Below are 14,218 nucleotides of genomic sequence, written 5' to 3' on the forward strand. Positions count from 1 at the left end.
TTTCTTCTTTCTTTCTTTCTTTCTCTCTTTCTTTCTTTCTTTCTTTCTTTCTTTCATTTCTTTCTCATCTTAGCCTCAGAGCTTTTGACTCAAGTAAACCAGTTCCCATTTATCTGTCTTCCTACTAGATCTCATCATACATATTGCTATTCTCTCCTTTATTTTGTTCTTGTGGGAAATGCCTTTAAAAATTCCAATATGGTCATTTTAGTGATTGGCAGACATAATAGAACTTATTGTTCAATTCACTGGTATTAATCAGAAGTTTTAGTTTTCTTAAGCACTTTCAATTTTCATACTGCACTAAGAAAAATAATGTAAAATTGGTTAAAAAAATACAACACTTTACAACTACCACCAAATTGATATATATCTTCATATGATGAAGTACATCATGAAGCCGACACTCAAATACCTTTTAGCTTATCAAGTTATAAGAAGTCTGCTACGTGGAAGATTAATCATAAAATTACTTCCTTGTGTTTCCTTTCATAGCATATTTTTAGCACAATTTGTGGTAGTATCTGACCAGCATACATGCATAAGGACAATGTACTGAACTAGAAATTAATGGAGGCTCCTTATTTATTTTCCAAAAATATATAGTAGAAAATTTATTTTAAACATTTCACTATATTTTCATTGTTATTCTTCAGAAGCAATCTTTACAAATAGCAAAAGGATACATATTATCTTTCTAGAGGACACATTTTCTTAATAAAGAATTACATAATTTCATGTTCACCATTTATTAGACATAGGCACTGTATCCTGACTCTTCAAGAGAGAACTAATTTATTATTTATATAGCTTTATACAAACATGTTCATGACAGCAGTTTGCCCTCTTTAACTGTACCTCTGGGTACCATGTGAATTATTTATGAGGTGGCTATATGTCTCATAATTGGAAAGATTTCAAATTTACAAAGTACACCGTAACACACACACACACACACCTCACACACACGTGTATGCACACACATGTTAATGTGAGTTTCTTTTCGTGAGAAGCAGTTCCTCATTTGGTAGAATAATAAATATTGAAAACAATAGCTCTATTAATTTAGACAGGCTTTCCTGGATAAATAGATTTTAAACTAGTAGCTGGGAGATAATTTTATTGAGACATCATAATTGATTATAGATTATATCAATTGTAAAATACCATAAGAGGGTTAATAAAACAAACATACACACACAAACTTTAAAAAAATGTTAACAAAATATCAAGTTATCAGACTGGATGATAATATGTCATGGATATAACAGAAAAAACCTGAAAGCATTAAAACAGATAGGTGAACCATTCTTAACCAAATTACAACACTTATCAACATAACACTAAAAATACAACTATATTACCACACCACACAAAATATATTACCCCTGACATAAAAATGCACCCTGTGAAGTGACAGCCACAGGGTAATTGCCATAAAAGTTGACTAAATATTAAGAACATACTTTATTTTAGAATTCTCTTTATTTTTAATTTATATTCATGAATTTCAGACATTATGTATGCAGAGCAAGTCATGTAATAGAACAGATCATACTGCTACACATCAGTTACAAAACTCTGCTCAGCCAGGTTATTAACATCATGTACTGTTCATTAATGTAATCTTTTGGCAAAATACAATCATGGCAGTAGTAGGTAACTAATATGTAATGCCTACACATTTTTGTCTGCTCTAAATGTAAGATATATTTGGAATACAGGGGAAAAATAAAAGTTGTTTAGAAAATGACTAGATATATAATTATATATAATATATAAAACATATACAAATAATTATATATAAATATGTATATATATTATTAAATCACAATATTAATATCTTATCTCCCTCACAAGCTCTCTTTTTAAAATGTAATTTATTATTTCCAATTAAAATAAATTTTGTTTGTCAGATGTTTGCTGTCTTGAAAGAAAATTTCAATACCAATTTTTCCAGGTTTTTCTACAGGAAAATAATTTTCATGGAGACATTATATTAAAATGTTTCATGAAAAGTTAGAGCACATTGCAACACTTAAACCACTTTAATACTTCTCAAAGTGAGCAAACAATGGCAGAACTATCTTATAATTGATCCAATAGGAGGAACTCTTTTTATGTCTAAGTATTTTCAGACTACCACAAGATACAGCTTGTGTACTTAGTATTCATCAATTGAAAATGTACTTAATTTAATGACAAAAATATAAATTTACTTTGAAAATATGATTAATCACAACTACCTCTACATATGAATAATAGCAAAACAAAAATCTGTGAGATTATTCAGAATATAAAGGAAAATTTTAACTATACAGATTAAAAGACATTGTAGTAATTCTTGGTCTCTTAGGTGTCCATTGTCCGTAAAAGACGGACAATCTTTTTTTTTTTTTAAAGATTTTATTTATTTGACAGAGACAGAGACAGCAAGAGCAGGAACACAAGCAGGGGGTGTGGGAGAGGGAGAAGCAGGCTTCCCGCTGAGCAGGGAGCCCGATGTGGGACTCCATCCCAGGATCCTGGGATCATGACCTGAGCCGAAGGCAGCCGCTTAACGACTGAGCCATCCAGGCGCCCTGGACAATCTTCTTCTTAGCCAGTAAGAATATTCAAATTTTCTAGAAAGATTGATTGGCAACTGAAGTTTATAGGGATTTAAAAGACAATGTCAATATCATTAAAGAATTTAATTGAGCCTATAATTAATACTTTTTTATTTATTTGAAATATAATCAATAAAAGAAAAATTCATAGCAAATAAAACTATATGTATTAACATATAGTAACATATTTAAGGGCATTGTAGGATTATTTTTTCATCAACTTTAGGTAAGAGAGATTTGTGTGATTTCTAAATAGAATTACTGTTCAGTTTTTTAAATTGACACGTTCTAAATATCTAAAATATGTATTAGGGCTTCATTGTTGAGGCTGATTAAAAAATCAGAACAGGTCCATGATTTAGAAATGGTATTTAAATGTAAGTAATTTAACTGCAATTCCTTAAGTTCTTAGAACATCTGAGCAAACTATAAAAAGAACCCATCATTGTGTTGTCAAAGTGAGTGACTGTGACTTTTTATTGTCAAGAACAAATGATTACAATTGTTTCAAGTATGATTTTAACATTCTGAATCACACACACATATATAACATTTTTGCAGTTTTGTCGACTAGGATGAGTCAGGTTTCTAGTTACTGTGAAATAAAAGAATAAAAAGTTTGAAATTTTATACTTTAAAAATTGTACTATTCATCTACTTATAGCAATACAAATGCTGTATTTATTTTGATCATAATTAAGTATAACTATCTACATATATAATTTCATTCAAACCTCTGTAAGGAGGTCATTTTGATGGCATAAGGTGGAGTACCTGAGAAACAAAAGACAGATTACTCTGATAATCAACAGGAATGTATTTATTCAATAGACCTGCCAACCTCTTTAGCTGTCATGCTGTTACTTGCCATATCTCTCTTCCTCAAACCCTGTCATCTAGCATAATAAAAATTTCTTTGGTCTTTTCCAAGCAGATATTCAACATTAGTCAGAAAAAATAATTTTCTATGCTTACATAAAGTCGAAAGAAAAAATTCCAAATGACTAAGATTTCTAGTGCTTTTCTAAATACTGTTTTATTTTCAAAGAATAACACTGGGCTTAGGTTAATAAACGTGCACTGCCTAGATGAAAAAAATGAATGAATCAATGCATGAAAAATTCTCAAAGCTAAAATAATTTTCATATTTTTATTTGAGAATAAAATAAGGCTCCCGCCACCTCTTGTGGTTCTAGAAATATAAAGCAGGGTTTAATTAAATAATGCATTATATATTTCAAGTGCAAACTGCAGTTTTGCTTGCTTTATGTCACATTTGCTGTGGTTAATAAGAATATGTAACTATGCCAATTTGGAAATACAAATATTCTCACAAAAACCAAGCCAAAGCATTCAACTCCAATTTTTATTTTACAGTTTACGCTAAAAACTGAAATGGTTTATACTATTATTTAATGAGAATATATTGTTGCAAAACGGGCCAAAATGCCTGACTGATTGTTCCCCAAGTTTTTTACTTTTTTTAAACATAAAAATCCCAGAGATTAATATTATAGACACAAGTTGGGCACAACACTCAAAACTGTTAGGTATGAATATATTTCCCTGCTCCATTGCTCAGCAGACATCCCCCCCCAAAATGGTGTCTATTATTCCAGTTCATAGTTCCATATATTGAATATCATAACCACAAACTTTGTGATGATATTTTTTATGAATAAGTTTATAATTCACATAAGTTGTGCCCTATTATCCTGTCTCATAGCAATTGAGTGTTTTTATTTAACACAATATTTTGAAAATGCATCCATGTTAATACATGTAGATCAAGGCAAATTATTTATTTATTTATTTATTTGCTCTGTATATGATTATAAAGAATTCTTCCTTAGATCTTTGGATAGTCTGATTTATTTTTTCATAAATTGCTTGTTCATAATTTTATAATGATCAATATTATGCCCATTTTATATCCATTTGTCTTTTGCTTATTTGAACATTTAGAATGTCTTTGTTTTACAAAATATTTATTTTAAATATGATAAAATTTCTCAGTTCTTTAAGATTCTTGCTTTCTGGGTTTTTTAAGATTTATTTATTTATTTGAGAGAGACTGTGAACATGCATGCAGGCTGGGGGAGGGACAGAAGGAGAGAATCTTTTTTTTTTTTCTTATGTTCAAATTAGGCAGCATATAGTACATCATTAGTTTTTGGTGTAGTATTCAATGATTCATTAGTTGTGTATAACACCCAGTGCTCATCACCACATATGGGAGAGAATCTTCAAACAGAATCTCCACTGTGCATAGAGCCCCACATGGGGCTCCATCTCACCATCCAGGAGATCATGACCTGAGCTGAAACCAAGAGTTGGTTGCTTAATCAACTGAGCCACCCAGGAGCCCCCCTTGTTTTCTGTTTTTTTAAGATATATTTCCATTTATCAAGCTAAAAAGATTTTCTCTAAAACAAAGCTTTCTATCATTCTGTCATTTCTGTCATTCTGTACAAAACTACTAGGTTTTAATTAGTATATTTTTACAATATATCTTGACTTCTAGTAAAAATTGTCCTCCTTTATTTTTCTCAGAATAATCTTTGCTTTGAAGACCATTCATCATATTGCTATTGTTTTGTCTCAAATGAAAATCTACTTTCAATCATGTTGTCATTTTCCTTTTAATCATGTTTTGTGTGATTTTTGTTAGATTCATTCTTAAATATTTTAGAATCTGTTGCTATTTTTAATGGTGTCTCTATATTCTTATTTTATTTTCTACTTAGTTATTATTGCTTCTTACATCTCTCTCTCTCTCTCCCCCCCTGTGTCTTTCTTATCCAATTGCCTCTGAGATTCAGTAGCAATATTGAAAGTAAGCATTTAACTGTCTTGGTGGAAGTATTCTCAGGACTGGGATCTCTCTTTTTCTTCCTGCTGCATCTCACTTGATTCCAGACAGAAAATGTACCTCTGGTTTAAGGGCTCATATAAGTATATTGAACTCATCTTGGTAATTCATAATCATCTCCCTCTTTTAAGGTCTTTACCTTAATCACATCGCAAAGTTTCTTTTGCTACAGAGGATAACATATTCACAGCTTCCAGCAATTAGGGCATTGACAGCTCTGATAGCAAGTCTACCCATCATACACAGTGTAAAAGAAGAATTATAGCCCTTGACTCACAATAGAAGGTACAAAAGTTTATACTTGAATGTTCCATAAAATAGTGATAAAGATCTGATAAAATAACATTACTACACTTAAATAGCACTTAGATGACAAGCACTTAGATGACATTGTAAGCATTTCATAATTAATCTTCACAACAGTTGTATGAAGGAATTATGACTAATGTCTCACTTTACACATGAGGAAACTGAGTCATAGATTAATTAATGTATACCATGTTAAGAAGAAAGAGAAAAAAAAGAAAGAGAGAAAGAAAAGAGAGGGGGAAAGACAAAGGAAGGAAGGAAGGAAGGAAGGAAGGAAGGAAGGAAGGAAGGAAGGAAGGAAGGAAGAAAGGAAAAAGAAAAAAGTTTTGTTTTATTAAAGGAGATGAGAAAACAACATTTTTCCATAAACTGTATGGTCCAGCTCTTTAGTATTTGTCTATCTTCAAGAGACAATATGTCTTAAACTGATATAATTTCTTTAGCAAGTTTACATTTATAGTTAATCTCCAACACTATTCATTTTCATCTCTACTGGGTTGCAGACAATTCCCTTTTACCAATGATGGTTATCAATAATACAGGGAGATATGGAAGAAATTGCTGTCTTAAATTGGAAGAAACTGTCATGAAGGATTATTTTTCATATGCATGAGTCCTCACAAGACCGTGAAAGATCATTCTGAGTGACAGGAGAGCTCCTATCAGTACGAAATATCACAAAAGGCATGATAAAAACTTTGTGCTGCAGCAGACTACTGCACTTGAATTAGGTACACATGGTACCAGAAGGGGGAAAATATTACATAGATATTATATAGCTTCTTGCCCAATGAGATCATTTTTAAAGGATAAATTAATTGTATAAAGTGAGAAATTAACACAGGAATTTCTAAAGCAACATCGTTTGAGAATGTAAAGCTATTCTTGATTTGTATTTTCTGATTAATCTATCAATGATTCATAGCCGAATTTATTCTTCCTTTGCTTGACAAAGGAACAAACATTAGATAGGAAAAATCTCACCATATATTGATATATGTTGTCTAATTTTCCCCTTAATACTTTTTAGATCAAAAACAAATAATAACCTTCTGGATGCTCACATGTTACTCAGAAAGCCTTCCCTTCTGTGTCTTCACAGACCTCACTACCGTGAAAATGTTCTTAGGTTTGCGTTCATTATATATCTGCCTTCCCATCAAAACAGTTAAGTTCTTTGGGAACAGGCGATGTGTTATCATTTGCAAAATGCTGACACACAGGAGACATTTAATATGTGTTTCTGACTGAATAAATCAATGGAAATGTATTACTTTCTCTATCATAAAAAGAAAGAGAGACAGAATGAGCAGTTGGATAGAACATTATTTGGATAAGAAATATGTCCTGAAGGAAGTGGTCAGCATTGCCAGATTCTGCAAAAAAGGTTAAGGAGAATAAAGAACAAGGGGATGTAGAGGCTATATTGTAATGAGAAAGGATGTAAAAGCAAGGTGAAAAGCTGTAGTAGGTGTAAAAAAAAAATTAATGTATCTTGCAAGAAATAGAAGTAAACAACTGGTTAGAGAGACTCAGTATACAACAAAGGAAAATAAGTTTATTTGAAAGGGAAGAACTTAGTTTTATGCAAAAGAAAGGAAATCATACATTGTGCAGTAGGAGTGAAAACAGAACCTGTGAGATGTACTTTTACGGCAATTTGCTGAAGCATTCTTGTATTTTTATTGTATTCTCTATAAAGGGGCATTCTCCTAATTGAGTCAATAATTTTACAAAAATTGTCATTGCATATGGTTAAACAGCAAGGAAAAATAATTTATAAATTAAATTTAGTGATCATTTCCATTGTTGTTTGTTTATTTATATTCTGTCTCATTGCACAAAGCAGTTGAGATCGTTAGCCAAAGTTAATATTTGCATATCACATTTCTGTTTAGAAAGTATTTTACATAAATGATTATCTTACTAAGAAAGAGTAAAGAGAAAAAATTATTTTGCAAGAGGTTACTGAAAGTCAGTTCAAGGCGGAAAATATGTATAGAATATATACTTTTTGGGTGGACACACTATTTTAGGTAATAAATACACTACAGAGGTGCCTAATAATTCCTGTGGGTAAATTTTTGCCACTAAGTTAGATAAAATATATACATATAATATATATATATGTAAAACTTAACAGACCTATGATAATAAATGTTCATTTATATTATGAAAATTACAAGCTTTTTTTTTAAGATTTTATTTATTTATTTGACAGAGAGAGACACAGTGAGAGAGGGAACACAAGCAGGGGGAGTGAAACAGAGTAGCAGGCTTCCCACTGAGCAGGGAGCCCAATGCGGTGTTCGATACCAGGACCCTGGGATCATGACCTGAGCCAAAGGCAGACGTTTAACTGACTGAGCCACCCAGGCACCCCATGAAAATTACAAGCTTAAGATAACTTCGAGACATACAGACCTGACTTATAAGTACTACATAGATGAGATGGAAATGCAGGGTGAGGTCAGAGCTAAACAGAGGCCTTAAGAATCACTAGCATATTAATGGAATTTTTAATCAGAAGAATAAATTAAGTCAACCAAGGAGAGGGTGCTGAAAAAGAAGTACAATGGACTAGTTTGCAACTGCTTTGTAGAGCCAATGTTTAAGAATCATGTATAAAAATCAAGGTCCATACCAGCGAATACAAAGGACTGGGAAAGGAAGACCAGACAAAATAGTATCATGAAAGCTAGAAGGAACAGAATTTAAAAACTGACAGCATTAGTAAGTCTCAGTAAGATAAATACTGAGGAATCTATTTTAGGAGAACTTTAATGGAATGGAAGACATAGAAACTGTGTTAATATATTTGAAATGGAAGATGAAGAGTAAAGCTAATTTTTACAATACTTGGCTGAGAGAGAAGTCAAAAAAGCCAGGAACCCTAAAGGAAAAATGGAGTAAAACTATAAAAAGATCATTTAGGTAAAATGACTCATTGAATGAGTTGACCTTAATGGTGCACAAAAAAGAAACAGATTGTTATTCAATACCTATGTTCAGTTAAACTCTGCCAAATCTCCCACATCTACACTTTTATAATCTCTGTGTATTTCAGAGAGTTCCCTTTAGTTTTTGTTTTGTTTTTTTTTAATGTGGTTAGCCTCATTCTGGTGATTGCTATTCAGATATTATAAAGTCCTGTCCAGTACTGTGTCAAACTTGAATCTCACAGCAAATACAATTATTTATTTTATTCTGGGCTCACGCCAGTACCATGGCTTAGCATCATTCACAGGGAAAGGTATGGGAGCATGATCTATTCTTCTACTTCTTTGTGCTCTTTTTTGTCTTTCTTTCTCTACCCCACAGCTCCTGTTTCCCGTAAGTTATAGAATGAGTATAGTGAGGAGAAAATGGGCAAAATTTTTCATTATGTGGTATAAGTAATCGTTCCTTTTTGGACATCAATGCTTTTTGTGAACAAGAAACACAATTTCCTGTGCAATACATTTTGAGGGCTGATTCAGATAATCTTTCAGGGTTCAGCAGATAATCAGTGAACAGCCTCCCTTCTTTCTGGGCATGCCAGACTCCACCAAGGGGCTCTCCTGCAGACCCTTCTCAAGGCTTGAGGTGCCAGTAGCAGGAGCCATGGGAGACAGGATCACGAGATGTCAGCTTTCATGAAAATACATTGCCCACATCAGGGATTTGTCTTTCTATGCCTTCAGGGCCTCTAAGAATGTAAATAAAAGAAGGGGAGCCTAGAAACAGCAGTATTTAAATACTTGCCACAGAGTTGTCATTGAAGTTTGAATTCATGGGGTGGCAGTCAAAAGAATTTTATATCTTTACACTAACACTTATCCTCTCGCCCCAATTATGAAAGAGTTACCAGTGCAGGAATGGTTAGAGGCAGTGGGAGAGGACGGATCAAGGCAAGAGCAGCGGTGTTTCCCTTCCCTATTGCAGGTCCTTGAACCCAGGATCAGGTCTAACTGGATTTGAAGGCTTCGGACTGGATGTGAAATTGATGTCTTTTTTAAATGCTTGAAAATGCACTTAATTATCAAATGAGACTGATTTAACAAAAGAAAGTGACTAATGACCTAAACACATGATCAGACTGTCCAATCAACTAAAATTAGAGAACTCACTGAATGTCAAGCTTTTCTAAATAATTTCAAGCATATAGGTAGCAAGAGGCTCAGTGAAGCAAAAGGAGGCCTGGGAAACTGAGGCAGCTCCCCAGGCCCCCACCTTTCCATGTCAGATATGCATCCTTCGCACAGGAAATATGATGTCCCTAAAATGGGTTTGTAAGCAGTGTCACACAGTGGCAAACATTTTAATTATGACACATTTCCATTTTATATTGGAGACTGCATTCTCAAGGGTATCATGTTTCAGAGCTTGTAGGTTCTATTTAGCATACATTATTCTTAGGAAGGGACACCCTATTAAAAATATTTTAATGATAAGTTCTCTTCCTCTCAACAGGTATAATTTTGCTGTTTACCTGAGAGTGCAGGTGACGGGAAATTAGTCTGGATCACCTATTTTATATATTTTCTCCTCTGGAGATAATCTCCCCTGTTTCAGAGAGTGGATGGTATTCAGACAAGTGACTTTAACTCTAACTTCTCAACTGGAAAGCTCTGAAATCTTCCTATGATGTCATTTATTTATTTATTTTTTAAAGATTTTATTTATTTATTTGGCAGAGAGAGAGATAGCGAGAGAGGGAACACAAGCAGAAGGAGTGGGAGAGGGAGAAGCAGGCTTCCCGCGGAGCAGGGAGCCCGATGTGGGGCTCGATCCCTGGACCCCGGGATCATGACCTGAGCTGAAGGCAGACGCTTAACTACTGAGCCACCCAGGCGCCCCTATGATGTCATTTAAATTAAGGAGTTATTCAATAGAGGGAACATGTTTGAAAGTGGTACTAAATATGATAGAAAGTATCAAGAGATGATAACACCCAGTATTCAAGGAAATACTAAACTGAGATGCCACTCCACATCCAAAATGGCAAAAATAAGAACATTATATAATACAAAGTATTGGATTGGATGTGGGAAATGAGAAACACTTATGCACTGCTATAAATAAAATATGGCCTAGAAATCCTACTTTGGAATATACATTCCATAGCACACCTTGCACTGATTCATGAGAGGGTAACTGGGAGACTGTTGAGTATAACATCATTTGTGGTAGGAGGGAAGAGAAGACAACCTAGATGCTTGTCTCTGAACAATCGGGTAAGGAAAATACGGTAAATGTCATTATAGAATTCTATGCAATAGTTAGAAGCAACAAGGTAGATGTCATTAGCAACAAAGCTACTTATTAAAACCATGATGTTGAATGAAAAACAAGGTCAGAACAGCAAACTACCATGCATGTATATTTAAACATGTATAATGCACACATAAAACAACAATACATGTTTTAGAAGGACACTATTTTTTCAGATACATATACACATACGTACATACATATGTGTTTGCATAAGTATCAGTGGGGGGGAGTGGAGTATGGACATGAAAGAAATACAATTAATATTAAGAGTGGCTCATTCTACTGATGATGATAATTTGCTTTACACTAATGAAAATAATCAGTCACAATGACTTAACTCAATATTTTTCACCTGTGATCTAAAAGTAAATGAAGGAAGAGAGGAAGGAAAAGAAAAAGAGGGTAGGGTTTTTTTTTTTTAAGATTTTATTATTTATTTTAGAGAGAAATGGAGTGAGTATACACAAGTGGTAGGAGGGGCAGAGAGAGAGAGAAAGAATCTCAAGCCGACTTCCCCATAAGCATGGAGCCAGATGTGGGGCTCAGTCTCAAATCCTGGGACCATGACCTGTGTCAAAATCAGGAGTAGGATGCTTAACTGGCTGAGTTACCCAGGCGCCCCAACAAGAGCATAAACTACCAATGTAGATGGGGAAACTGATAAATATTTTATTTTTTTGACCTGTAGATATAATTTTCCTGTTTTATTTTGCTTTCCTAAAGATGGGACATATAATTACATGTTCAGAATGAAGAAAATGGACTTTAAGAGAAGCATTCACAACATAAAAAAGAATTTCTCAGAGAGTTAAAGTAACTTTTTTCTAAAGTAAAAAGTTATTGAGTGGACAAGCCAAGATGGGAAACCCAAAATTCTGACACTGATTCCAGTATTTTTCTAGCATTTAAAAAAATTATATATACATAAATGTAAAATCGTTCAATATTTTAGTTACATAGAATCATCTCAATTCTAATGTTTATAAAGTATCAATTTCTGTGTTTATTTTGACTTGTACAAATTGAAAGGTTTACTCATGTATGCTCTAACATCTACATCAGACTACTGTTAGGACTACCCTATGAAAATTCTGGAAAATAATACTAAAAACAATTTTGAAAATTATATCAGATTTAAGGCTAGAAATCTCTGTAGAAATTTACATTTGAGTGACAACGTTTCAAATTATTTTTTGTGATATATACTGATTTTTACTTAATTGTGACATAAGTATTGTTCATTTTTATAGTCAAGGAATAGTTTAACAAAATTTTAGAAACAGTACTACTTACTGCATGTGCTTTAATTTTGTTTACATTACTTGGTCACTTATAAGTAGTCTGTCTTCTTAACTCAGTAAAGGCTTATTCTTAGTAGCATTTACTCTTTTTAAGTAAAGTGCATAGTTTCATATTCTATAAAGCAAGTCAGCCTATCAACTTTAAGATATGAAATCTTGCTTTTTTAAATGAAGACAATCAAATGTTCATAATTTTTTGCAAACTACACTATGTTAATCCCTAAAATTTCACATTCAACCTGTAGTGATTCATCATAAATATACAATAATAGCAATAGAAAATTCAGCTATAATATCAAATATCTATATTGACATAAATATAAATTCTAAGTCAAATCCTTTCTCTTAATAAAAATTGAGTGATTAACCTTCATGCAGTCATAGTCCAACCATGTTTATGAATATATAGATAAGACTATTATTATTCCAAGAAACACTGACAAGTGATTTTATGGATAACATCCTAACGTGTTTTAAGAAATTTTCCTTTTTCATATGACAAATATGGAATGAAATTAATGAGTTCACTACAATGCAACTTTCCCTCATTTTTTGCCTTCTTTCCTGGTTTTAGTTTTTATTTTTTTTTCTCCATCATTAAAACTGCTTAAAGAATGATCAGAAGCAATGTAGGAAATGAAGAAAGTAATGTTGGTCAGAGAAGATAATTATTTAAAGAAAAATAGCATCATGTAAAGTTACTTTATCACTGACTGGGAAAGGAATTTGACTGGAACTGAAAAAAAAAAGTGGGGGAAGCAGAAGGGGTTTGATAAATGGATGCAATCAGCTATAGATAAATGACCACAATGATCTGACTTGTTCACTTATGAGCTTCTGAGAAATATTTAATCTCACTGAAGTCTGCTGAGTTTTTCTTTGCTTTCAGTCAAGTCTTCATATAATCTTTTATTCCCCAAACACAACTAGTAAAAGTGAACAAGAGTACAAATTAATTAATAGAGTTTTGAGAAACACACACACACATGCACACAAACATAAACACTTCCCTTCCCCTCACATTTGTATAGGTATATCATCATTGTATTGTTTTCCATATGTTTTTGTATTCCTCTTATTTTGACAATCAGCATATGGAACAGCCAAAAGCTGTTAAATGAAAGGAATTGAGTTTTATTTATCTTAGTTATTATGATATTAAGTAAATCTCTTCCTCTATGAAATGTGATCTTCTTAAATTGAAGATTAATTAAAGACAATATTTGTGAAATCAGTTTAGAAACAAAAGTCTATGGTGTTAAGAGTCTGAGAGACCTAGTTTTGAATCTTTCTACATGAATCGTGCCAAAGGCAAGTCATCTTTTGTTTTGGAGCCTGAATCTTCTTGTATAGTGATTATAATGCTTAACACTATTTGCTGGAGAAAGTAAATGTTTTATGCTTAGAATAGTACCTGACATAAAATATGGTCAATAAATATAACTTTCTTTTCACCAACTCATTAATATGAAACACACATTTGTCATCACAATTTACAAGTTTTGATTCTCTATATGAAAATACTACTGAGTTTAATGGTTACATGTAAACATTCTTATGCATTTGTTGTTAGGTTTCAGCATTAAGCCATAAGATTTAAAGGAATATGTAAGCACAAAAGAAGATATAAAAAATCCAGTCATGAGCTTTATATCTTACTATATTTCCTTTAATTTATTTTTTTAAATTATCTTAACTATATTAAGAGAAAAATGTATTTCATGTAAAATATTTTCAGTGAATTATATGCTCAATTAACATTTATCGAGAACTTTTTATATTCTAGTCTTTGTCCAAGGTCAATGGATTACAAAGAAAAATAAGAGGAGCTCCAACACTACAATGACTAAGGGGCTATCTGGGGACACAAT

This window comes from Callorhinus ursinus, unplaced genomic scaffold, assembly GCF_003265705.2.
Source record: "Callorhinus ursinus isolate GAN/ISIS: 27379988/994484 unplaced genomic scaffold, GSC_fseal_2.0 scaffold4, whole genome shotgun sequence".
Taxonomy (NCBI): domain Eukaryota; kingdom Metazoa; phylum Chordata; class Mammalia; order Carnivora; family Otariidae; genus Callorhinus; species Callorhinus ursinus.